At 42.6% G+C, this 26096-nt stretch overlaps 1 long non-coding RNA gene and 1 pseudogene across 2 annotated transcripts in view; one reads left to right on the forward strand and one right to left on the reverse strand.

The window, feature by feature from the left end:
- Positions 1–25651, reverse strand: part of LOC120401645 — a 39501-nt pseudogene extending 13850 nt beyond the window's left edge.
- Positions 1–25741, forward strand: part of LOC120401651 — a 37249-nt gene extending 11508 nt beyond the window's left edge. The window contains exon 3 of one of the 2 annotated variants that reach the window (XR_005596611.1): positions 24941–25741. This is a non-coding gene — a long non-coding RNA (uncharacterized LOC120401651). Of the gene's footprint in view, positions 1–2724; positions 3036–24940 lie in introns of those variants that run through there. The other variant, XR_005596612.1, reaches the window with a different exon arrangement.
- Positions 25742–26096: the final 355 nt, after the last annotated feature.

Below are 26096 nucleotides of genomic sequence, written 5' to 3' on the forward strand. Positions count from 1 at the left end.
TTGCTATAGCAGTTGCAATATCGATAGTTAAAGATGACACACAAATGCATATAGTGCTTGAGGCTGAGCTCACACCAGTTTTATGCCGGTGTAAGGGTAGCTGTTTGAAATGCAGCAAACAGGCAAGTTTGAACTAATGTCACTATAGTGCCAGTATTTCAACACCGGCCCAAAACAGACTTCACAATCTGATATAGCCATATCCCAATCTGTCACCCTCAACACCAAGCATTTCTGATTAGAGTCAAGGGAAGAGCATCTAGGTACTCAGCAATTTTGAATATCAGGCCTAATTTCCAGTGCCTAAATTTGGACTTAAGAACCTAACTTTAGGCTCCTATTTTAAAAAATCTTGGAAATTTTAAACTGCAGTGTTGTTATACTGCAGTTTGGGTGAGTTCTGTTCCACTTCGCAACCCTAACTTCAAGTTAATAAAGTTTGTTTGTTTTTGTCTGTGAATAATAAAAGAAAGCCTGTCTTTGAAAAAATTTACTATACTGTTTAAAAATAAAGGAAGAACTACATTTTCTAAATAGTATTAATATTTATTATTTATATTATACTAGTGCCTCTAGACCCCAACCAAAATCAAGTCCCTGTATTACTAGGTGCTGTATAAACAAAGGAAGAGACAGTTCAGTCCCTGCCATGAAGAGCTTACAATGTAAATAGACAAGACAAACAAAGGATGGATGATAAAACAGAGGCTTGGAGAAAAGAAGTAACTTGCCAAAATTCACAGAGTAGGCCAGTGGCTGAGCTGGCAGTAGACACAGGTCAACTGACACCCAAGTTAGCACCCTGGCCCACAGACCTGAAGCAGTAGCTAGCTTTTCATTAACAATGAGTTTCTGGCTGCAGGAATAATAGAGTTCATAGTCCAGTATTTTAAAAATTACTGCCCAGAGATAAAGGGCACATGTCAGCTTGTTAGCTTTGCTGAACTGAACAAAATACATCTGGCTTGATTATTCACTGCCTTACCCTTTGTCTAGTATATCTGTAAACTATTGTATTTATTTTATATACATCATTAACATTTTGGTCCCAGGGCAGAGTACCGTATATTTTATCACTTATGATGTTGACTTGCACCTTTGGCTTCTGTTCTGAAAGACATAGCTCAGCAACTACATTAGATGTTTCTTCAGAAATCTCTCATCCAAATTCTTACCAGACCTGAATCTGTGTAGCTTCTGAGAAACTGGTGAAGTCACAACCCCTAGTGAAATAGCTGTATTTATTTCCTGCTCATAGAATCATTTATGAAAAAAATCCTACTAGCTCATCCAGTCCATCTCACTACCAGTTCAGGATGCTTCTCTGAAATACATCTTCTGTTGCTTTGTTCTATCTAGATTTAAGTGTCCCCAGATGATTCCATAGATTTTGGCAAAGTCAGTCCTGACTTAAACTGGTGTAACCGAGAGCAAAATCTGGCTCACTCTATGAATCTTCTTTATAAATCAGTCCCTCCACCCTGTTGATAATCTTTGTTGATCTTACCTGAACTGCACCTTGTTTGTCAATATCTTTCTAGCAATGAAGTTCTCAGAACTGAACACAATATTTCAGGCACAGTCAAGTAGAGCCACATAGAGGGGGAAATCACCTATTTGTTTCATTAGGATTTTCCCTTTGGACCCTATACTCTGGCCATTTTTATCATTTCTCTCTGACCCTTTGTATCATCTCTTTTCACTTGTTAGTATTCTTGGCTCCAATATTTTAACAACTGCCTAACCTTGGCATCAGGTCAGCATGCCTGGAATATTTTTCTTGTTAATAGATTTTCTATTGAATTTTAGGGTTTAGGAAAGTTGCTGAATTTACAGCCATGGAATTTACAGCCACCGCTCTGCCACCATGTCAAGGCTGATTCTTCCCTCTGGCACTTTGAGTGCAAAAGGTGGAGGCCCGGAAGGATTCTAAAAATTAATACTGGCCACTCCAGGCTTTTATTAAACTCCCAAGGTTACAGCTTTTCTCTGACCTTCGATGGGTAGATGCTGCCACCACCCAAGTGCAAAAAACCCCTTTGAAAACACAGGAAGGCACACTTGGGAATTCCTTGGATTGGATTTGTGTGTCCCTAAGAGGTTTGTGCACATGTTGTTTAATTAGCTACTGGCAACAGTTGATTTCCTTTGTTTTCTTTCTCAGCTCTTCCCCAGAAGTGAGTGGGAGGGGAAAGGGCTTGAGGCTACCCCACAAGAAGGATTTCCCAAGTGCGTCTTCCTGGGTCTTGGAAACCAACAGAATCTGTGAAATAGCATATAAGCCATTGCTAGACTATAGTTTTAATTGTATTATAGCTACAGCAATAACAAAAGCAAGAGTTAAGAATGACACACAAGAAAATGTGTACAGGGCCTGACTCTGCTCTCCCTGACACTAATTTTATACTGGTGTAACTTCACTGATTTCAATGGAGGTGCTGCTGTTTGGCATCCATATAACCAAGAAGAGAATCAAGCTAATGTATTCTGGGATACTAACAGCGAAATTCTTTGTGGGTATAAATGGGCACAATGCCTCTGACGCCAATAGAGTTTCCCCCATTTACACAAGCAGAGAATTTGCCCATACATCTGCAGGCAAATTTCCCAAATCCGTTCAGACCCAGACTAAGACTATTTTCAGAAAGATGAAAAGCCTTAAGAAAATATTGTGCTCTCTTTATTTTAATAACTATTCTCTCTCTCTCTCTCCTTCCATTTCAGCAATGCTTATTATGGATCATATGGAAACATTTGTATTGACTTGAGCTGGGGCTGAATCTGTCCCTGTGTTTGGTAAAAATCCCTTTGTGAAGAAGATTCCTCAGTTAAAACATTTTTTGAAAATGTCTCCACACACCAAATGCTATTAAATATTTTAGCAAGATTGGTGGAGTTGGGTGAGATGAGGCAACAGTAGGAGGGAAAGAAGGTAGTGGGAAGAGAGGTTCTTCCAGGTGATATGTACTGGAGCAGTGGTGTAGTATTGGTCTGGGTATGACTGATTACAATAGCATTGAATAAAGGTATGCAGTCTAAGCATGCTGAGAATCCGCTGTCACTGTAAAGAGAGCTGGAGTGTAGTGATCATTTACAAACATTCAGAGAAGTTTGAATCACTCGATCTATTTTTCTAGTGCGTGTAATGCAACTGATCTGATAGAATTGTGGGGAACTGTTGCTTTAACAAGGTTTTCTTAGTCCTCAGGCTTTGCAATACACCTCACGCTTTATCTTTGCTCCCAGCTTAGTTTTTGCTAGGTGTTCTTCAAACATTCTCTCCATTTCTTGGTTCTGATCTTCATTAAAAAGATTCTTCCAGTTGCTAACCCCACTTACAAAGAAGCAACATTTATGTATGTATAACACATGTACAAAAACTTTGAAAATGAAGAATTAGCATTTCTATTTTTTTCTAAAGATCAGCCATTTTGATCACTTTCACTAACTGGAGTTTGTTGCTATGTTTTTTAAACACAAGGCTTGATTCAGTGTTACTTAATGAGATGGACTCTATTATAGCAGTTTTACACTGGAGTAATTCTACTGACATCAGTAGAATTACTCCAGTGTAAAACTGCTATAATAGAGTCCATCTTATTAAGCTTTATTGACTAATACAGTATAGCACATAAAAAGGAATATGCATCTCATTTAAGGAAATAAAGTAATAACTAGGACTTCATGCAATACAGTTTTGTGAGGCAGCACTGAGTAAATAAAGGGGAATTCTGAATTCCCCTCAACAGATGACTGTGAGACTGGTATTCACAGCATCAGCATCAGTGTAGTATGCCCTCCCAAGAGAAGGGACAGGGATCGTAGAATCCTAGAACTGGAAGGAATGTTGAGAGGTCTTCTAGTCCAGTCCCCTGCACTCATGGCAGGACTAAGTATTATCTAGACCATCCCTGACAGGTGTTTGTCTAAGGGCTGGTCTACACCAAGGGGGGGAGGGAGGAATTGATCTAAGATACGCAACTCCAGTTATGCTATTCACATAGCTGAAGTCGAAGTCTCTTAGTTCGACTTACCTGGCTGTCCTCACGGTGGCAAGTTGACTACTGCGGCTCCTCCATTGACTCCGCTTACTCCTCCTGCTGAGGTGGTGTACATGTGTCAGTTTGGGAATCAATTTATTGCATCTAGACAAGACGCGATAAATCGATCCCTGATAGATCAATTACTACCTGCCGATCCGGTGGGTAGTGTAGACGTGGCCTAAGCTGCTCTTAAAACCCTCCGGTGACAGAGGTTCCATAACCTCCTAGGCAATTTATTCCAATGATTAACTACCTGAGAGGAGTTTTTCGTAATGTCCAACCTAAACCTCCATTGCTGCAATTTAAGCCCATTGCTTCTTGTCCTATCCTCGGAGCCTAGCAAGAATAATTTTTCTTCCTCTTTGTAACAAGCTTTTATGTACTTAAAAACTGCTATCATGTCCTCCCTCAGTCTTCTCTTCTCCAGACTAAGCAAACCTAATTTTTTCAATCTTTCCTCGAAGGCCATGTTTTCCAGAACTTTATTCATTTTTGTTCTCCTCTGGACTATCTCCAATTTGTCCACATCTTTCCTGAAATGTGGCACCCAGAATTGGACATACATCCTCAGCTGCAGTTTTATCAGCTCAGAGTAGAGCAGAAGAATTAATTCTCGTGTCTGGTTTACAACACTCCTGCTAATACATCCCGGAATGATCTTTGCTTTTTTTGCAACAGTGTTACATTGTTGACTCTTATTTAGTTTATAATCCGCTATGACCCCCAGATTCCTTTCCATAGTACTCCTTCCTAGGCAGTCATTTCCCATGTGTGCAACTGATTGTTCCTTCATAAGTAGACTACTTTGTATTTGTCCATATTGAATTTCATTCTGTTTACTTCAGACCATTTCTCTGGTTTGTCCAGACCATTCTGAATTTTAATCCTATCTTCCCTTCACCACACAAGTTTCTGCCCAGCCCCATCCACAAATTAGGCACAGGTCTGCCTTGTCAGCTCCAATCTTCCATGCCTGATTGGAGCTGCTGAGAACTGAGTGTTTATTCAGGGGTTCCTACCTAGCACTCTGTCATACAAGGCAATAAAAGCGTATCCCTCGACATTCTTTAGAGAAATCTACCTCAAAATCCTTACCTACCAGTGAAGAGAGAGGGGAGTTCCAGTTCACTCTGTTCATAGAACGTTATCCTTGGATCCAAGAGCCTGGGTCAGCAATTTGGGCTTCCTTATAAACTCTAGATTGCTCCTGTGTGACTGTTTCCTCCTCATCCTCAATGATTTTTATAAAAATGATACATGTTCCCACAATGAGCCACTTATGAAAGAAGATTGTCTGAATTTTTAAAGATCCTTCTATTAACCTCTGTCATTGTTCTGATAAAATAAATGAAAAGAGCATAATGATTCTGGGTTACAAATTCTATATTTTCAGATTTAGTCTACACATTGAATAATTGGCATAAGTAGAAAAAGGAACAGTACTTTTTCCAGTCATGAAAGCTGTGAAGAATTTATCCCAGGTTTCATAAGAGGGAAGTGGAGATATGCCATTGGTAAAATAGTAAAAATACATACCTATTTGGAATCTTTTGGATTTTGAACAAACACCAGTATCTAGAAAGTTAATATATATTTCTGGAGCAAGATATAGCAAAACTGCAGTATCAGAAAAATAAAAATATTTAATTATAATATTGATAATTTCTTGGACCTCATATGTTAGGCACAGAGATAACAATTTAATCCTAGATGCAGAGGGTTGGATTCCTGAGGTCCCTTCCAACTCTGATATTCTATGATCTTTGATCACAAATGATGCAATTATTTCGTTATTCCTCATTAGATTTCAAAGATTATTGGCTAAATTCACTGAAATGTGCTTGTCCTGAACTCCTTGGAGTCTCCAGGAATTAAAGATTAATCTTTAATTAATGTGATAAAACCACCAGGAATATGTCCCAACAAAACTGGCAATCCTAGCCAGGGTTCCAACATGCCCCCTCCAATTGAGACAAGATGAACTAATTAATAACATTTTTAATGCACTTATCAAATCAAAGATTTAAAAGGACACAGACAAATAATGAATGCAAGCAGAAAAACAGAAAAGCTGCTTGGATAACAGTTATCCTGGAGGGATTCAGCCTGTTCCACCAGAAGATAGCCACATTCAAGTCATTGTTAATGGCAAAAACTAATCTATTTGGTGGAATTTCTATCGCTTTTGGACATCTGGATCATCTGGACACTCTAAGCCTAATTCTGCACTGACTTACATCAAATGCAACCCCCATGAATTTCAAGGGATTTCTCAGTGCAGAATTGGCTCACCGATTACATTGTTTTTGATAGAGTGGTTAAATAACTGATAGTGCTTCTGCCTGATACCTCCTCAGAATAGCATAGATGATAATGAAGTCTAGGGCTCCTTTCTAAGGCAATGCCATACAATGGGCATATGCATACATAAAAGATCTATTAAGCAGGGTGAGGTATCAAATTTAAAGCACACATCTGACATAAATTGCTGGTATTATGGACTAGAACATAATTATTTACAATTGGATACACACAAGTTTAGATGATTTTTCCAGTGTACAAAAACAAGTGATCAAATCATACTAAGGGAAACAGTCACATTAGGTTTTGCTCTTTAGGCGTTGCAATACACCCCATATTTCATCTTTTCTCCCAGTTTAGTTCCTGCTAAACACTCTTCAAATTTTCTGTCCATTTCTTTACTCTGAGCTTCAGAGAAATGGTCCTTCCAGTCACCAACAATTCCTGCAAACATTAAATATTATATAATCATTTGTTAGAAAGGATCATCACTCCTTGGTTGAAGTTGTAAGTAGTTTTCCATTGCAAGTCTGATTTTTGCACATTACAACCTTCACTCCCCCATCTATATCCCTAAGAACTGATCCTTTCTTCTTGTGCCTCTACATTTGAAGTTTGTGACGACAGGAGAATTTTTCAGCAATGTATGAGTTGAAGTATAGAAGCCATTACTAAAATGTAGGATTTTTTTAAAATATAGGTAAAGTTCTTGGTATATCTTCTGTTTTAGTCATACCATATCTCAGAAATAATTGGCCCCAGAAACATCCATTTTGTAATATTCAAGAGTCATTACACCTGGTCTGATTTGGCCCCAAGGCTGTAGTTTTTTTTCCTCTATAAGATGGTCTTCAAACTGCAAAATGAGCATGTATATTGTTAGGTGTGGTGCTTATTCTTAAATAAATGTAGGGGAAGAGATCAGATTCTCCATGTACACTCCACCATTAGCAGCTCTGTTCTTGTGTGCCACTCTCAGCCTATGGCAGCCAGAGATCCTAACTCAGGGCCTGATAATGCCCCCATGATTCATAACCCACAGAGGGGAACTTCCACACATGAATCTGATGTATTCTCTATAAGGTGGGGTAAATTGTCTTCAGAACATCTTCCACTTTCTCTGGAGACCATGTGACCCACACATCAGGAGAGGTGGGCCAGTGGTGAGGCTGTGGGAGAGACAGATGTAGTCTTCCCCACAACGGATGGGATTCAGTGAAATCCCAATGAAAGATAAGAGAGCTCCATGCTAATGTGAGCTACAGGTACCCCACTGTATCTCAGAGTACATTCCTGAGCTAACCAGTGGTAGTGCCAGAGTCACTGCAGCAATTGTATTAGGTGATTTCAACTTCTGCACTGATTGTGGTGCTTCTACGTTAGCCCAAGATTCCAAAGCCACCAATAACAGCCATAGCACTTGCCCAGGAACAGTCTGGCTCAACACCTATAGTTGGATGCACTCTGGATTTTGTCTTTGGCCTGGGAGTGGAGGTGGATGTTACATACTCGTTACAGTGGGGGTTATCAGTGCTCCTCTAGTGGCATCAGAGAGGCCTTTCCCTGGCCATCCACCCAGCAATAAAAGGTTCCTGGATATTATCCCAACAAGACAGAGGTCCTGAGCTACGAACCCTTGCAGAGGACTGTGCCTTCACATCACACCAGCAAGCTAGAGTTGCCAAGCCTGTGATGTCACAAAGGCCAAGACTTTTACAACCTCCCTAAAACATAGGGATGCTGGAGCCAAGACCTCATCTGAACTTGCGCCTTCAGTTCACCCAGCCAGCTCGAGGTGCTGTGCTAGTGACTTCACTGCAAGGGACTGGTGATCATTTATAGGGAGTTTTCAGAAATGTACCTTTACGGAAGAGAATTTTCCCATATGTTCCATGGGTTTTGAAGGATTTCTCTTTCATAGCTTCGAAGCTGCTCTTCTCTGCAACAGTCTGAATCTCTTCCTCACTTAGGGAGAACCCAAAGAAGTCAGCTATTTTTTTCAGTCCTAATGTCTGATTCTGAAAACAAGGAAGATAAGAGTGAATATTATTGAAACAACTTTCCATTTGGATCACACCTGTGGAGTGATTATAACAGTATCTCTGAAGGGTTCGTACTTTCACGTAGCAGAATTACTTCATTTTGCATCACTGAGAAACTCTAAGAGGTGTAACTTCCGGGCAGGTTCTGTACCGAGGGCCTTCTCCTGAACTCCTTACTCATGCAAGTAGGATACTTTGTCTAAATGAAGAGCGGGCTCTATACTTTTTATATGTGGCTGTGCATACAAGTGAGTAATAATAATACCACCTAGAGCCTTTCAGCACATAATTGAGTCCAGAAAGTTTATACCTGTTAGTATTCATATACTTCAGGTGTGCTGAAGCAAAAGACATTGCTAAGAAATGTGCAAATAAGGACATGCCTGAATAAGGAATTCTGTACTCTTCACACACCAAGTGACGGTGCATTTTGACAGATACACCACTGAGCAGAAAGAGCTTTTCTAACGGGATTTGACAATATTGGACCTAAAAATAATAAGAGGAAAACTAGGAGAATAAATTAAAATAAAATAATTGAGCCCCTCAGAGCAAGCCAGGAAATAGAATTTCCATCCCACCAAAAATATTGAATTTGCAGGACTTTTCATCAAGAATCAGGATGAAAGGCCAAAAATTGAAATTCTGCAATATTTTGTTTTGGACATGCTGAAATGTTCCTATTGTGGAAAGCTTGTGGTGTTTCCAAAATGAAATATGATTTCTGGTAGCCCAGGGAGCTAGGGAGTCAGCTGCTCAGGGAGCCTAGGAGCCCACCGGTCCATTCGTGAAGCAGGCATCCCTGGAAGCCAGCAACCCAGACTCCTGGCCAGAGGAAAATTATGGTTTTGTGGGGCCCTGGGCCACAGCAAGTGGAGTCCCTTCCCCACCCCTTCTGCCTGCAGACCCCCCACTCCCTTACCAGCAATCCTGCTGGGGAAATGGGGTTGGGGCATGGGGGCTTGCCCTGCCCTGCCTGGCACTCCTGCACCGATACCTCAGCTGGGTCTGTCCACGCGGTGCTCCTGCCGGGGAGTGGGGCAAGCCCCCACACCCGCATCCCACTCAGGGCCGGCTCCAGGCATCAGCGCTCCAAGCGTGTGCTTGGGGCGGCATGCCGCGGGGGGCGTTCTGCCGGTTGCCAGGAGGGCGGCAGGCGGCTCCGGTGGACCTCCCGCAGGCATGGCTGCGGAGGGTCTGCTGGTCCCGCGGCTCCGGTGGAGCATCCGCAGGCATGCCTGCAGCAGGTCCACTGGAGCCGCGGGACCAGCGGACCCTCCACAGGGACGCCTGTGGGAGGTCCACCAGAGCCACGGGACTGGCAAGTGGCAGAGCGCCCCCTGCGGCGTGCCGCAGTGCTTGGGGCTCCGAAATTGCTAGAGCCGGCACTGATCCTACTCCACAGAAGGAGCACCAAGCAGGCAGAGCATGTTGGGGCACCCATTTTTCCAAGGGCCCCCAATTAACTGTGGCCCCTGGGCACAGGCCCCATTGGCCCAGTGGTTAATCCGCCACTGCTGCTAGTTAGGGAACTGGGGAGCCTGGAAGCCATCGAAAATGTTGAAGCAATTTACATGTTCCCACGGATAGAGTTCATTGAATCAGCATTTTCTGGTGGAAAGCTGACAACCTCTTAGGGTATGTCTACACTACCAGATTAATTCGATTTAACTTAATTCAAATTTGTGGAATCGACCGTACAAAGTCGAATTTGTGTGTCCACACTAAGGACACTAATTCGACTTTGTGAGTCCACACTAACGGGGCAAGCGTCGACATTGGAAGCGGTGCACTGTGGGAAGCTATCCCACAGTTCCCGCAGTCCCCGCTGCCCATTTGAATTCTGTGATTTCCCCACAATGCATGCTGGGGGGAAAAATGTGTTGAGGGTGGTCTTGGGTAACTGTCATCATTCAACGTGCTTTCGGACGTCTCAAGGGGAGATGGAGGCGCTTACTGACTCGCTTGGATCTCAGCAAAACCATAAGAACATAAGAGAGGCCATACCAGGTCAGACCAAAGGTCCATCTAGCCCAGTATCTGTCTACCGATAGTGGCCAATGCCAGGTGCCCCAGAGGGAGTGAATCTAACAGGCAATGATCAAGTGATCTCTCTCCTGCCATCCATCTCCATCCTCTGACGAACAGAGGGTAGGGACACCATTCTTACCCATTCTGGCTAATAGCCATTTATGGACTTAGCCACCATGAATTTATCCAGTCCCCTTTTAAACATTGTTATAGTCCTAGCCTTCACAACCTCCTCAGGTAAGGAGTTCCACAAGTTGACTGTGCGCTGCGTGAAGAACTTCCTTTTATTTGTTTTAAACATGCTGCCTATTAATTTCATTTGGTGACCCCTAGTTCTTGTATTATGGGAATAAGTAAATAACTTTTCCTTATCCACTTTCTCAACATCACTCATGATTTTATATACCTCTATCATGTCCCCCCTTAGTCTTCTCTTTTCCAAGCTGAAGAGTCCTAGCCTCTTTAATCTTTCCTCGTATGGGACCCTCTCTAAACCCCTAATCATTTTAGTTGCCCTTTTCTGAACCTTTTCTAGTGCTAGAATATCTTTTTTGAGGTGAGGAGACCACATCTGTACACAGTATTCGAGATGTGGGCGTACCATGGATTTATATAAGGGCAATAATATATTCTCAGTCTTATTCTCTATCCCCTTTTTAATGATTCCTAACATCCTATTTGCTTTTTTGACCGCCTCTGCACACTGCGTGGACATCTTCAGAGAACTATCCATGATGACGCCAAGATCTTTTTCCTGACTTGTTGTAGCTAAGTTAGCCCCCATCATGTTGTATGTATAGTTGGGGTTATTTTTTCCAATGTGCATTACTTTACATTTATCCACATTAAATTTCATTTGCCATTTTGTTGCCCAATCACTTAGTTTTGTGAGATCTTTTTGAAGTTCTTCACAATCTGCTTTGGTCTTAACTATCTTGAGAAGTTTAGTATCATCTGCAAACTTGGCCACCTCACTGTTTACCCCTTTCTCCAGATCATTTATGAATAAATTGAATAGGATTGGTCCCAGGACTGACCCTTGGGGAACACCACTAGTTACACCTCTCCATTCTGAGAATTTTCCATTAATTCCTACCCTTTGTTCCCTGTCTTTTAACCAGTTCTCAATCCATGAAAGGACCTTCCCTTTTATCCCATGACAGCTTAATTTACGTAAGAGCCTTTGGTGAGGGACCTTGTCAAAGGCTTTCTGGAAATCCAAGTACACTATGTCCACCGGATCTCCCTTGTCCACATGTTTGTTGACCCCTTCAAAGAATTCTAATAGATTAGTAAGACACGATTTCCCTTTACAGAAACCATGTTGACTATTGCTCAAGAGTTTATGTTTATCTATGTGTCTGACAATTTTATTCTTTACTATTGTTTCAACTAATTTGCCCGGTACCGACGTTAGACTTACTGGTCTGTAATTGCCGGGATCACCCCTAGAGCCCTTTTTAAATATTGGCGTTACATTAACTAACTTCCAGTCATTGGGTACCGAAGCCGATTTAAAGGACAGGTTACAAACCTTAGTTAATAGTTCCGCAACTTCACATTTGAGTTCTTTCAGAACTCTTGGGTGAATGCCATCTGGTCCCGGTGACTTGTTAATGTTGAGTTTATCAATTAATTCCAAAACCTCCTCTAGTGACACTTCAATCTGTGACAGTTCCTCAGATTTGTCACCTACAAAAGCCAGCTCAGGTTTGGGAATCTCCCTAACATCCTCAGCCGTGAAGACTGAAGCAAAGAATCCATTTAGTTTCTCCGCAATGACTTTATCGTCTTTAAGCACTCCTTTTGTATTTTGATCATAAAGGGGCCCCACTGGTTGTTTAGCAGGCTTCCTGCTTCTGATGTACTTAAAAAACATTTTATTATTAGCTTTGGAGTTTTTGGCTAGCCGTTCTTCAAACTCCTCTTTGGCTTTTCTTATTACACTCTTGCATTTAAGTTGGCAGTGTTTGTGCTCCTTTCTATTTGCCTCACTAGGATTTGACTTCCACTTTTTAAAGGAAGTCTTTTTATCTCTCACTGCTTCTTTTACATGGTTGTTAAGCCACGGTGGCTCTTTTTTAGTTATTTTACTGTTTTTCTTAATTTGGGGTATACATTGAAGTTGGGCCTCTATTATGGTGTCTTTAAAAAGGGCCCATGCAACTTGCAGGGATTTCACTTTAGTCACTGTACCTTTTAACTTTTGTCTAACTAACCCCCTCTTGTTTGCATAGTTCCCCCTTTTGAAATTAAATGCCACAGTGTTGGGCAGTTGTGTTCTTCCCACCACAGGGATGTTGAATGCTATTGTATTATGGTCACTATTTCCAAGCGGTCCTGCTATAGTTACCTCTTGGACCAGCTCCTGCGCTCCACTCAGGATTAAATCTAGAGTTGCCTCTCCCCTTGTGGGTTCCCGTACCAGCTGCTCCATGAAGCAGTCATTTAAAGTATCGAGAAATTTTATCTCTGCATTTCGTCCTGAACTGAAATGTTCCCAGTCAATATGGGGATAATTGAAATCCCCCACTATTATTGGGTTCTTAATTTTGATAGCCTCTCTAATTTCCCTTAGCATTTCATCATCACTATTACTGTCCTGGTCAGGTGGTCGATAATAGATCGCTAATGTTATATTTTTACTAGAGCATGAAATTTCTATCCATAGAGACTCTATGGAACATGTGGATTCGCTTACGATTTTTACTTCATTTGAATCTACACTTTCTTTCACATATAGTGCCACTCCTCCCCCTGCACGACCTGTTCTGTCCTTCCGATATATTTTGTACCCCGGAATGATTGTGTCCCATTGGTTGCTCTCAGTCCACCAGGTTTCTGTGATGCCTATTATATCTATATCCTCCTTTATCACAAGGCACTCTAGTTCACCCATCTTATTATTTAGACTTCTGGCATGTGTGTACAAGCACTTTAAAAACTTGTCCCTGTTTATTAGCCTGCCTTTTTCTGATGTGCCAGATTCTTTTTTATGTGACTGTTTATCATCTGATCCGGCCCTTACATTATACTTTTCAGTCCTCTGCTCCTGACTATAACCTGGAGATTCTCTATCATCAGGCTCTCCCCTAAGAGAAGTCTGTGTCCGATCCATACGCTCCTCTGCAGCAGTCGGCTTTCCCCCATCTCCTAGTTTAAAAACTGCTCTACAACCTTTTTAATGTTTAGCGCCAGCAGTTTGGTTCCACTTTGGTTTAGGTGGAGCCCATCTCTCCTGTATAGGCTCCTCCCATCCCAGATGTTTCCCCAGTTCCTAATGAACGTGAACCCCTCCTCTCTACACCATCGTCTCATCCACGCATTGAGACTCTGAAGCTCTGCCTGCCTACCTGGCCCTGCGCGTGGAACTGGGAGCATTTCTGAAAATGCCACCATAGAGGTCCTGGATTTCAGTCTCTTCCCTAGCAGCCTAAATTTGGCTTCCAGGACATCTCTCCTACCCTTCCCTATGTCATTGGTACCTACATGTACCACGACCACCGGCTCCTCCCCAGCACTACACATAAGTCTATCTAGATGCCTCGAGAGATCCGCAACCTTCGCACCAGGCAGGCAAGTCACCATACGGTTCTCCCGGTCATCACAGACCCAGCTATCTACATTTCTAATAATCGAATCTCCCATTACTAACACCTGCCTTTTCCTAGAAACTGGAGTTCCCTCCCCCGGAGAGGCAACCTCAGTGCGAGAGGCAACCCCAGCACCATCTGGAAGGAGGGTCCCGACTACGGGAAGGTTTCCCTCTGCTCCCATCGACTGCTCTGCTTCCCTGGGCCTTTCTTCCTCCTCAACAGCACAGGAGCTGTCTAAGCGGAGGTGGGACAATTCTACAGTGTCCCGAAAAGCCTCATCAACATACCTCTCTGCCTCTCTTAGCTCCTCCAGTTCCGCCACCCTGGCCTCCAAAGTCCGTACATGGTCTCTGAGGGCCAGGAGCTCCTTGCACCGACTGCACACATACGCCACCCGCCCACAGGGCAGGTAATCATACATGCAACACTCAGCGCAATAAACTGGATAGCCCCCACCCTGCTGCTGGGCTTCTGCCTGCATTGTCTCCTAGTTAATGTAAGGGTGGTTTAAAGAAAGAGGTTTTGAATGTAGTTTGGTTTATAGGTTTTAGGATTTTAGCGGGGGGCCACAGGGAAGGGGTTACGGCCGGCGAGGGACTCCCGCTCCCTTCCAAACTCCCTTGCGAAACTCCCTGTTAGCAGCCCCTGTTCGCAAAGCTCCCTGGTCGCTTGTCCGCGGCTTTATAAAGCCCTGGCCTGAGTGAATGCCCCGCCCACCAATATCCCCATTGTTATTGCAGCTTGCTGTGTGCTCCACAATCTCTGTGAGAGCAAGGGGGAGACCTTTATGGCAGGATGGGAGGTTGAGGTAAATCGCCTGGCTGCTGATTATGCTCAGCCAGACACCCATGCAATTAGAAGAGCCCAGTGGGAAGCGCTGTGCATCCGGGAGGCTTTGAAAGCTAGGTTCCTCGGCGAGCAGCGTGACCTGTGACTGTTCAGTTTCTTTACAGAGAAGCTGAACCTGCCCCTGCTTCAGTTACTGTTGACTTTCTTCTGCGGTTACATACCCTGTTCCTCCCCTTCCAACACACGTTTAAAAATAAAGTTAATGGAACATTGTTAATTAACAACGTTTTCTTTATTAATGAATTCGTGTTAAAGGGTTGAAACAGGGACGCAGACTGTGGTGGGTAGGGTGTGTAGTGATGTTAACACCACTTCTACACTCGAGGAATGATAGGCTCCTGCTCCTAGAGCGGTCTGCAGTGCCGGACTGGTTGTTTCAACGGAGCCTGCCATCCCTCCTTTTTGGGACTCTGTGTGCGGGGGCTATGTGACCTTGTGGCGGGGGAGGACAGTTACAGATTCCCCTGCTGCGTGGCTCTGTGGTGCGGGACAAGGACCGCAGCATAAGTTCTGTAACCGCCCTTCCATGCCACAAAGTCACATACCCCCCACCCACACAGAACATGGAAAACACCTCCCAGACCGACCAGGGTGCCTACTGACTGCACTGTGTGTGTGACCTGCTGCTGATCCTGCCTCCGTGTCTGTACCCTGGTGAAGGTGACTGTCCTATGCAATTAACAACCCTCTTCCGCCCCCCCTTCACAGACAGTCTTCTGTAGAAAAACTTGACGGAAATAGTAATTAACAGCAAACTACTTTTAATAATCAACTACACAGTTAGGGGATGAAACTGGGATTGGTGCTTTGGTGAGCCAGGAAGGGAAGGACTTCTCAACATTTAGGGAATGAGAGCCTTCTTGCATTTGTGCACTCTGCAGGGATGCAGTGACAGTTTTCACAGCCCCGGGCACCCCTCCTTCTTGTTACTTTGGGTGAGGGGGGTTTGGAACTTTGTGGCAGGGGAGGGTGGTTGCAGATACAGTGCAGGGGCGCTCTGTCCTCCTGCCTGCGGTCCTGAAGAACATCCACAAGGCACCGGAGCGTGTCAAATTTTCCCTGGGCATTTCCTGTGTGGCTGGTCAGAACATCCAAGCTCGGACTGCTGTCCAGAGCGTCAACAGAGTGGTGCACTGTGGGATAGCTCCCGGAGCTACTAAGGTCGATTTCCGTCCACACATAGCCTAATTCGACATAGCCATGTCGAATTTAGCGCTACTCCCCTCATCGGGGAGGAGTACAGAATTCGAACTAAAGAGCCCTCTAGGTCGAACGAATTAGCTTCCTGGTGTGGATGATTGCACGGTTAAGTCGAATTAATGCTGCTAAATTCGACATAAACTCCTAGTGTAGACCAGGCCTTAGAGAGAGAGACTATTTTTTCTAAATAGATTTAGTGTGGGGCCAAGGTACCACACTGCAGGCACTGAAGAAATTAGATCACCCTCTTTTTATTTTATTTTTTAAATAATTGCCCAAACACCTTGTCCAATTTTCAGCAATCTTTCCAGGACAAAAAAATCTACCCTGCCGTTTATCACAGCTGTGAAATTTCAGGTGAATTCATTTCAGTTTAGCAAGGTTGGGTGTCAGGATCATAATCAGACTGCAAACTGAACATGGGTTTTCCACTTAACCTATTATACAAGTGGTTAGCATTTCTCCATGGACACTCTCCATATGCTTTGTGGTAGCTGGGCATAATAGGAAGTCATGCTAAAGACAGCCTTGATTTGCAAATGGAAATTGTTATTAGATGGCTTTGTGGATTTTGCCAGTGTTTCACACACTTCATGTTACTGTAATTTAGGTTAATTCAATATGTAGACTACAATCCCATCCAGCTCACTCACATGTGAGATTTGGAGAAGTCCACATTGGTTACAGATGGACATATCTTATTGTCTTCCATTTTGGCAAAATTTCCCACTAAAGACAATTAAAGTTTTGACTGAGTGAGGACTGAAAAACTTGGCCAGTTTTATTGTGACAATGTTTTATCTGAGTTTCAGGGCTAAATGAAGTAAGTGAATGGGTGGAAATCCATTGAAAGGTAACAGCGTTACATCTGCTTACAGCAAGGCTGATGTTGGCTCTTGTTAATCATTTCCCCATGAAGTGAATACTATTAGATGTAGGCCTTATTCGTTCCAAAGTCTTTGTTCCTAGATCAGGGGCGGCTCCAGGCCCCAGCACGGGCCATGCCGCAGGGGGCGCTCTGCCGGTCACCGGGAGGGCGGCAGGCGGCTCCGGTGGACCTCCTGCAGGCATGCCGGCGGAGGGTCCGCTGGTCCCGCGGCTTCAGTGGAGCTTTCAGTGGAGCCGCAGGACCAGCGGACCATCCACAGGCACGCCTGTGGGAGGTCCACCGGAGCCGCGGGACCGGCGACCAGCAGAGCGCCCCGTGCGGCGTACCGCCGTGCTTGGGGCAGCGAAATGGCTAGAGCCGCCCCTGTCCTAGATTCAAGTTTCTTGGCACATTGGTGGTCACAGAGGGTGAAATTCCACCCTACTCAGAGGTCTTAAACTAGGACTATATGACATTTGCATCTGACTTATTTCTTCATAGGGTTTAAGTAGAGCGGATTTAAGAATTTCCACTGAGACATAAGGTTTTTTTATTAGAATGTGGCTTGTTCATCAAATTTTCATGAAAATTTGTTTTGTCGGTTTCTATCAAAAACAAAATGAATTGCATAGGCCTTGCATTGGCTTAGTAGCTCTGTTGTTATCATTAGCTATGCATTAATTCAGTAGGAAGCAAAGTTTCCTTTAAACAGCATTAACCTCACCTCTTTCAGCTCTTCATAGGTTATCACCATACATTTTCATCATCCATATGCTTGTTCCATTCAACTAAATAACCAAAATAGGAGCCCCAACACACTGGAGAAAAAAACCCCAGAAAATCAGAATGATTCAGTAATAATGAGGTAAAGATTAACTGAGAAAAGGAACGTGGACTCCTTTTATAGGCTTAGGCTGACTTTATGGTGTCAGACAGGGTTTTGAGGTGAGGACTACAGTAACACGTTTTGCTACTGCTCCTCTGAACAGAAGCAATAAGTATTCCCTCCATCTAAGGGCTAGTACTGGCCACTAATGGAAGGGCACACATCTACTAGGTCAGTAGTTCTTAACCTGGGATGCACACACCGCCTGCGGGTGCAAGGTGCCCTTTCTGGGGATGCGAGACAAGCCAGATTTTTTTAGAAGGTAAATCATTGAAAACACAAATTAAGCACAGGCACGTAAATACAGCTACTTTGTTTAATCAAATCTATGTATTTATTAACATTATACGTTTTGAGGGGTGCGAGAAGAGTGATAAGGGGTGCGAGAACATATTTTGAGAACCAAAGGGGTGCAGGCTGCAGTAAAGGTTAAGAACGACTGTACTAGGTGGAAAGGACTAAACACCCTCTTAACCACCTTAGGGACATAGCATACAAGCTGGAAAGCCAGCCAGCTGAACATTCCAGCACTCTCCTGTTTGCCATGGAGATATCCTGCCTGACTGCTGGCTGGGTCGGAAAGGAGGTTCTCCTTTGCACTGTTCCCTATCACAGCTGAGTGAGTGATGGATTTTTTGGGTTGGACAGTGAACCAAAAAATCCAAAACAGAATCTGGTTTGATTTGAACCAAAAACAATGGGTTTTTTTTTGTTTTTGTTTTTTTGCTGAATCAAAAAAAGTAGAAAAATCTTAGTTTAAAATCAACCAAAATGTTTCACTTGACTCCAAACAAATTTTATTGTGAGTTATTCATTTTGATCCAGCCATTTTGGATTCTTTTCACCCTTTTTGTAGTCTTTTCTTTAACTGACAAAATTTGAATGCGAAATGCAGTTTTGAATAGAAAAGTTTAACAAAACATTTCAAACTGAAACAGTCAAAATGAAATGATTCAGAACAATTGAAACAAAATGTTTCCTCTGTTTAGAAATTTTATTTCCAAACAAAACTATTTACGAAATTCAACCTGAAGTCAGCAAATATTTTTGACCCCAAAAAAACAATTAGTTGAAAACATTTTGCTCACCTCTATTCTCTTCTTTATGCACCAGTGGGAAGAATTTTAGCCTTCTACCCACTAAATTAATTCATTTGATGCATAGATTAGCAGGGGAAAAGTATAGGGGGAAGTTGTTTTGACTGGGAATATTGGGTTTGGATTTCTAGGCCAGCATGCTTATATCTATTGTGACAAAGCTCTGTCCTTATCTCTGTGGGTCCCGCGTTTCCTGGAAGATTTTGCTAGCCTCAGAGGCTCACTGTGACCCTCGACATAGCCCTTCTCTCTCTAGAGACAAGGGTCACAGCCTGCTGAGCCATTTTCATCATAAGCCAGCGAGAGATGCACAGTCTCAGTTGTCTCCCAGTCTCAATGATTAATTATGGGAGCAAAGGAGGGAGCCTAGGCCCACCCTCTAATCCAGGCTCCAGCCCAGGGACTCTAATAGTATCAGCTATGGTAACCGACTTTTTAGAAACAGGACATGTACAATTCCCTGGGCTACTTCTCCACAGCAGCCCCCCACTTCCTCAAGATCCACTTCACCCTTACCTCAGGGCTTCCTTCCTTGTGCCTGATATGGTGTGTACTGCTCAGCCTCTCCAACAGCCCAACTTCCTCCTGCAGCTCCTGGCATGCACACCCACTGGACTAACTGGGAGGCTTTTAACTAGTTTCAGCCAGCCCCTGATTGGCTTCAGGTATCCCAATCAACCTAGTGTCCTCCCTGCCTTCTGGAAAGATCTTAATTGGCCTCAGGTGTCTTGATTAACCTGGAGCAACTGCCATTTGGTTACCATGGTAACAGGGATTTGTTTAGCCTGGGGCTAACATACCTGTTTCTCATTACTTTCCTATAGCCATCTGGCCTTACTATGTCACACTATTTTCATAAGTACTGTATTAGCATAGTCACTAATATAACTCATATTTAATTTCCTAAATCTGTGTTTCAGACTGTATAAAGTTCAGGGTAATGGTAGTCAGGCCGTAAGAGCTTACATGACTTACTCAAGATCACAGAGGGAGTCAGTGTCAGCGAATGAATTATCTCTTGATTTCAGGGGTCACAGGCTGATTTCAATTACATCATTTATAAATCTAGAATAACGCTAACTAAGACCATGAAGTTCTTCCTGAATTATAACATTACAACTAAGATCAGAATCTGCCCCACGTCTTCCTGAATCCCAGTGCCCAGTTTTGCCAATGCATTAATTAATCAGAATAGCTGAAAAACAGAGTGTACATTTTCCATGCATAAAAGCTGTAAAATACTCATCCCATGAGCTGAAGGAGGGAAGTGTAGGTATATTATTGTGAAAATGGAAGTAAGATACAGCGGTGTCTTTTGGATTTCGAACCAGCAGCAGTATCTAAAAAATATAAGTAAATGAATTATTTGTTTAAAGCTTGAAAGTCAATACAAAAAAGTTTGTACTTTTCCTAGCACACTAAGATCCTGGTCTATGACTAGGGCTCTTGGCACTATGGTAATATAAATAATTAATAATTAAGAAAAAGGTTATATTTGTTTAACAATCACAGCATCAGTAGAATCAGTTTAATTAATTTTACCTTATTTGAAAAATAAGGAATGGAAAAGCTCATTAGCAGGATATTTTCTCCTGAAATGATAGCAGAGAAATAGTCAACATTTAAATTGTCAGCATTAGATTTCAGTGTTCATGCACCATGTAGACGAATGAGGCCAGTTTACTCCCACCCTAAAGCTATTCTTTCAGTTGTCCGCTGTCCTAGTACACAACACTGTATCAGTTCACATGCAGAAATCTTATCTTCACAACCATAAAACCTAGATGGAATCATAGAAAACACAAGGCCCTGTATATAACATAGAAGAAATCCAAACGGGTCTGAAAGTGCCATTACAGTAGGTATTTTCTACGATACTGTAAATGAGGACTCACCTTCGCCTTGCTTTTGAAAATAGATTTGGGCAGGATTTCAGGAGAGAGATGTGTTACTATGATTCTTCTGAAAGGTAATTCCTTCATCCTCTTTAAATATAATTGGAAAGAAAGACAGAATTAAATAGCCTCTTTAATAGAATGTTATCTTTTGAAGAATTATTTATTTTAAAAAATTAGACTTAGCAGGAAATAATATCTTTTCCTGCCAATCCAGAGGGTGACTATTTCACTACCATTAACATACGGCAGAATCTAAGGCAAATTAGCATTAATTTTTCCAAGTTCTTCTTGAATCTCTCATTTCTTTCAAACTTTAACTACCTTGCTCCCAATTATTAATGTTCCTCTAATGCCCTCTAGTGAATGTGGTCCCATGTATACTGTGCAAGACCCTGTTCTAACAGGATTTCCTGCCTGACTAAAAATAGGGGGGCCTGTTCTTTTGAGATGTCCAGTTGAGCTTAGGCAGAACGAGTGATACGCTCATTATCTAACGGCTGACAATAAGCACTTCTCCTGTTCTCCAAAACCTAACTCCTACACATTCAGATAAACAGAACTAGAAAACCCCTCTGCAATAGCACCCTCTAGTCATGGCCGGCTTTATGACCCACTGGGCCTCATTCCAATACCCGGAAGAGGTTCGGGGCTTCAGTGGTGGGGAGTCTGCTTCGGGTCTTCTGTGGCACCGAAGGATCCCCTGCTGCCAAAATGCTGCCGAAGACCCTGGAGCGTACCCCCCCACCGCCAAAATGCAGCCGAAGACACTCGGAGAGGGCAAGCGCTTAGGGCCCTCTTAAGCACGAGGCCTGATTCCGGGAAATCAGGGGAATTGGCGTAAAGCCGGCCCTGCCTCTAGTTACTCCCAGTAAGGGTGCATTTACTGACATCTATGGGGTGGTTTGTGGCCAAGCAGATGGAATGGTCTCCTGAGTACCAGTCTAGTGCTCTGAGTGTTTGTGCACAAGTCATTTCTCCGTTCTGTGCCTCAGTTTCACCTTCTGTAAAATGGGGATAATGATACTTACCTCCTCTGTAAAGTGCTTTGAGATCTGCTGATTAAAAAAGCTATATAGGAGCATGGTATTATTATGTGTGACTAATGAATATCTTTCTACAATTCCAAAAGGACAGGTCACTGTGTCATAAAAATCAGCATCATAGCTCTGTCGTATTGTCCTTAGAGATGGGAAATCCAGTTCAAACAGAATAAAAGCCAACCTAAATCTTGAGCCAAGCCTCCCTCCTCCCCCTTTTTTTTTTCAGTTTGATAAAATGAAATGCAAGGGGTGGCTAACACATGATACTGAGAGTCAGGAGTCCTGGGTTCTTCCCTTTCTGGCTCCGTCACAGATTTCCCATGCTAGCCCTTTGCGATCAAGGAGAGACAATGTGGCAGAGGGAGGAGGAGCATTACTTCAAGGCTAGTGAGCTGATGTTGGGAGTGTTTTGGATGGATGAGAGAAGGAAAGGTAGAGAAGGATGAAATATGGGAAATGGGGAAAATCGAAGGGGGAAAGAAGTGGATTTTTCAAAACAATTCAGATTAATCTGAATGAGCATCTAATGGACCAGGAGACAGGATGATATCTCTGCTACTACAGCAGAACCTTCTAGGTCAGGCTTTGAGATCCATTGACAGGACAGCATGAAGCGGTTTGCATTGTTTGTGTTATGAGAGCTTTTTGGCTAACAGAGGGCCCTCTGAAGTCTCAGGCAATAAAATCAGTTACTTACAAAAATGATAAAATAAAAGCACACACAAGTTCTGTCTACAGGGAGCGTATATGGCATATAAATCAGCTGTTCAGCAGCTGCAGATTCCGTGAGCTTTGTACTAGTGTTAGAGGCTGTTCATCTAGGATTAATCACATATCTCTTGAATTTTTGCTCCTGTTGGTCTCTGTATTTGACAATGAATGAAACTGCCCCTTATGATGGGAAGTAATATTTGTCCAGTAATTGTTGTTCATTCATACTCCCACTATCTTTTTTTATTTATTCATTGATCTGCACGTTTGTCCCTAATGTTTGGGCATTTTTGCCCATTGACACCTCAGAAAAGCCACAGACCGAGAGGAAGCATAGATCCAAATATCTCTGCTGCAGTTCTGGCTTCCGACCAGATTTATGGAGTGGTCATGCTGCCAGCAGTAGGTACGCAGAGCCAGGAAAGGGTCCCAGAGGCAGGTCCAATCAGATAGTTGATATTGTCCCTCAGTTTCACCATATGTGTCTCTGAAAGTATCAGTGTTCCCTTCATACTCCTCTCCGCTCTCACTCTTGGGAAGATTACTACTGCTGGGTTCTGTGGGAGAGCTGTGCATGGGCCCAGGGTTAGCACCTTGCTGTGTTTACCCCCTAAGTCTGCTCTTGTTTTTGGAGTAATTTGCTGCAATTCTATGGCCCTAACATAAGTTCCCTCTAATCTACGCGGCCGTTCAGCAGTCTACCAAGTGCTGTACACTTCAGGTGTCCCTTCTCCCACTGCTGCACTGCTCCTATCCTCTGCCTTGGAGCCCCTGGCCAGCTGCTCCCAGGAGCCTCCTGCTTGCTGTGCAGAGTGTGTGGGAGGCACTGATGTCAGGGTATCCACCTCCCCTTCCCACCCCAGTACTCCATATCCACAGAGCAGCGGGGGCACGGCAGGGCTCAGAAGTGGGACAGAGAGAACTTGCTGGTGGCTGCTGATGTCTGTCTCCCACACCCATACTGTGTCAGAGTAGCAGCCGTGTACCCATACTGTGTGTCTCTCTGTCTCATACACACACACACACACACACACACACACACACACACACACACACACACACACACACACACACACACACACACACACACTCTGTCTTTCACTCACCTCCCAACACATACTTGTATTGGTGGTGGTGTTAGTTCTTGAGCACTTTAAAAGAAATGTGGTGTTTGAATTTGACTGGTCTATGCATTTCATAACTTTTATTTCTCTTACACTTAAATTTAATTCTTTGGAGTAGTTAGTTCTAAAATGGCTTAACTGTCCTGGCTGGAATAATTATCCCTATGGTTAATCTTTAAAGATATATATATCCATTGCTAATTGCCTCTTTTCTGGTGGAGGCTCTTAAATCCCTCCTCTCCACATAGTCAGCTCTATGGAGACAGTAGTAGTGCAAAGGAGAGAGCGACAGATCAGAATCTAAGGAAACCCAGTGGTGGGGAGGTCATTTGCATGAATTATCCACCCCTTGTTGGAACCTCCATGGTTTCCAGTCATGGACTGGCTAAGCAAATTCACTGCACCCTGATTGTGCTGACCTGATCACACCTTGTGGGAGGTAAGAGTCCTCCATAGCCTGTAAAATTCAACCATTACAGTTTATCAATTCTTACAGTTCATATTAACATTTCTAATATCATCCCGTGCTGACCTTAAATTTCTCTGGATCCCCGAACTCTAGACGTGGCAATACGAATAATTCATTTGTAATATTCATTCTCTCATTAATTTCCTCCTCTGTGTATTTTGCAGCTGTAATTTCCAAATCATTTAGGACTTGATCAAGCCAGTTAGTACCTGAAACAACATAGAAACTGGTTTAAAGACTACGGAAGTGAAAACTGTCACAACAAGTGTTGAATGTATTTAGTTGCAAATTTCTGTGTATGATATCAATTACTGTGGAAGAAAAAACATTAACATTCAAGGATAGTAACTAACTAAACTGAAATTTTACTTTGATACAGGGATATTTTCCTGTTGTTTATGACACAAGCTATGAGTGAACACAAGTATCATATGACTGAGCTAAATAATTTGTCAACAAACAGGAACAGTCCTGTTTTGAAGTACATACTTCTTTGTGACTAACAATTTAGTTATAAATCACTAAATTAAAAACTATGTTCTCTGGATGAATTCATGTCACAGATAAATGTAGCCATCACCACTGTCACTGACTAGGCTCCTACTTGCCAATCCAAGGTAAGCCATTAGTACTAGCTTGACCAAAAGCAAAATATACAATAATGGCTTCTAAAAAGAAGAAATCAATTTGGGGGAAATGGACAGAAATATTTGTGATCACAGTTATGTGAAATCTAGATTACCCTCATATCTCTGAATCACATTGTTTTTTTTCTCACATTTCAGCTGTGTAAATTTGGAATCATTCCACTGGCTTCAATTGAGGGTTTGCCATGTACAGCAGTGAAACTGACAGCAGAATTTGATCCAATTTTTCCATGTGAGACTTGCTCAATTAATAAGTGATGGAATTGTTTTTCAAACCACCAGCCCTTCAAACTAAGTCAAATTGACAGTCAAGCTGTCTTCTTCTCAGCTCATTCATCATCACAATGCAAAATATTAGTAACGGTTTGTCATCTGCATTGAATCAGATCTACAATGAATCACAGGAACATTTTCTCTAAACTGATAAACTCTGGACATATAGTTACTTAAAATGTAAATATTCAAAGAGAGAAGAAAGTAATTGACAGTCATTAATGGCCGAAATTATTCTTCTCACTTCATTCATCTGAACAATCCGTAATACAGTGTCAGTCATGTATGATCATTGCATTAAATCGTGCCTAATCATTCATAACTACTGTATAACATTTCACATTTAGTTTTTGTAACAAGCTAGCAATAGTCACCATTTTTAGGGTATCCCGCTAGGATCACATCGTCACTCCTGGCTTCAAAAGAATCAAAAACTTGGAAAGTTTCAGGGCTGCATATAGCAGCAGGGTACAAAATTCCCTTATAGGAAAATAGCAGGTCTTCAGGGGCTGCCTTTTCACTATCAGCCAATATTTTATCCAGATATTCAACTACTCTCTTCTTGCTCTTATCCATGTTTGTGAAACTCTATTCAAAGAGACTGAAACGCAGCGAAATAATTGTGGTAATGATACATGGTGTAATTTCATGGTGAATGACACTCCCTCGGGCATGAAGGTAAATGTTACTGATTAACTTGGAGTGTTTGAGATTGAAAGGGGCTGTGGCCTTGTGTACTGAACTTTCTAGATATCTGAAACTATAAGCATCCCAGGGAAACACGCACTGCACTTTGCATTCAGCAGTCCCCACCTGAGTCAAGGGAAGATTTCAAATACTCAACAATTTTGAAAATCACACCATTTATTTAAGTAGCTATAATATGGATTTAGAAACACAAAACCTTGCTCAGTATATTGTAGTTACACTACAGTTTTCTTATGCTGAGTATATTCTTTTACATATATCAGCAACATCTTTGGTGCAAGGCCAGAATGCCTTCCTTTGGAGAGGAATTTAC

The sequence above is a fragment of the Mauremys reevesii genome, linkage group 3, assembly GCF_016161935.1.
Source record: "Mauremys reevesii isolate NIE-2019 linkage group 3, ASM1616193v1, whole genome shotgun sequence".
Taxonomy (NCBI): domain Eukaryota; kingdom Metazoa; phylum Chordata; order Testudines; family Geoemydidae; genus Mauremys; species Mauremys reevesii.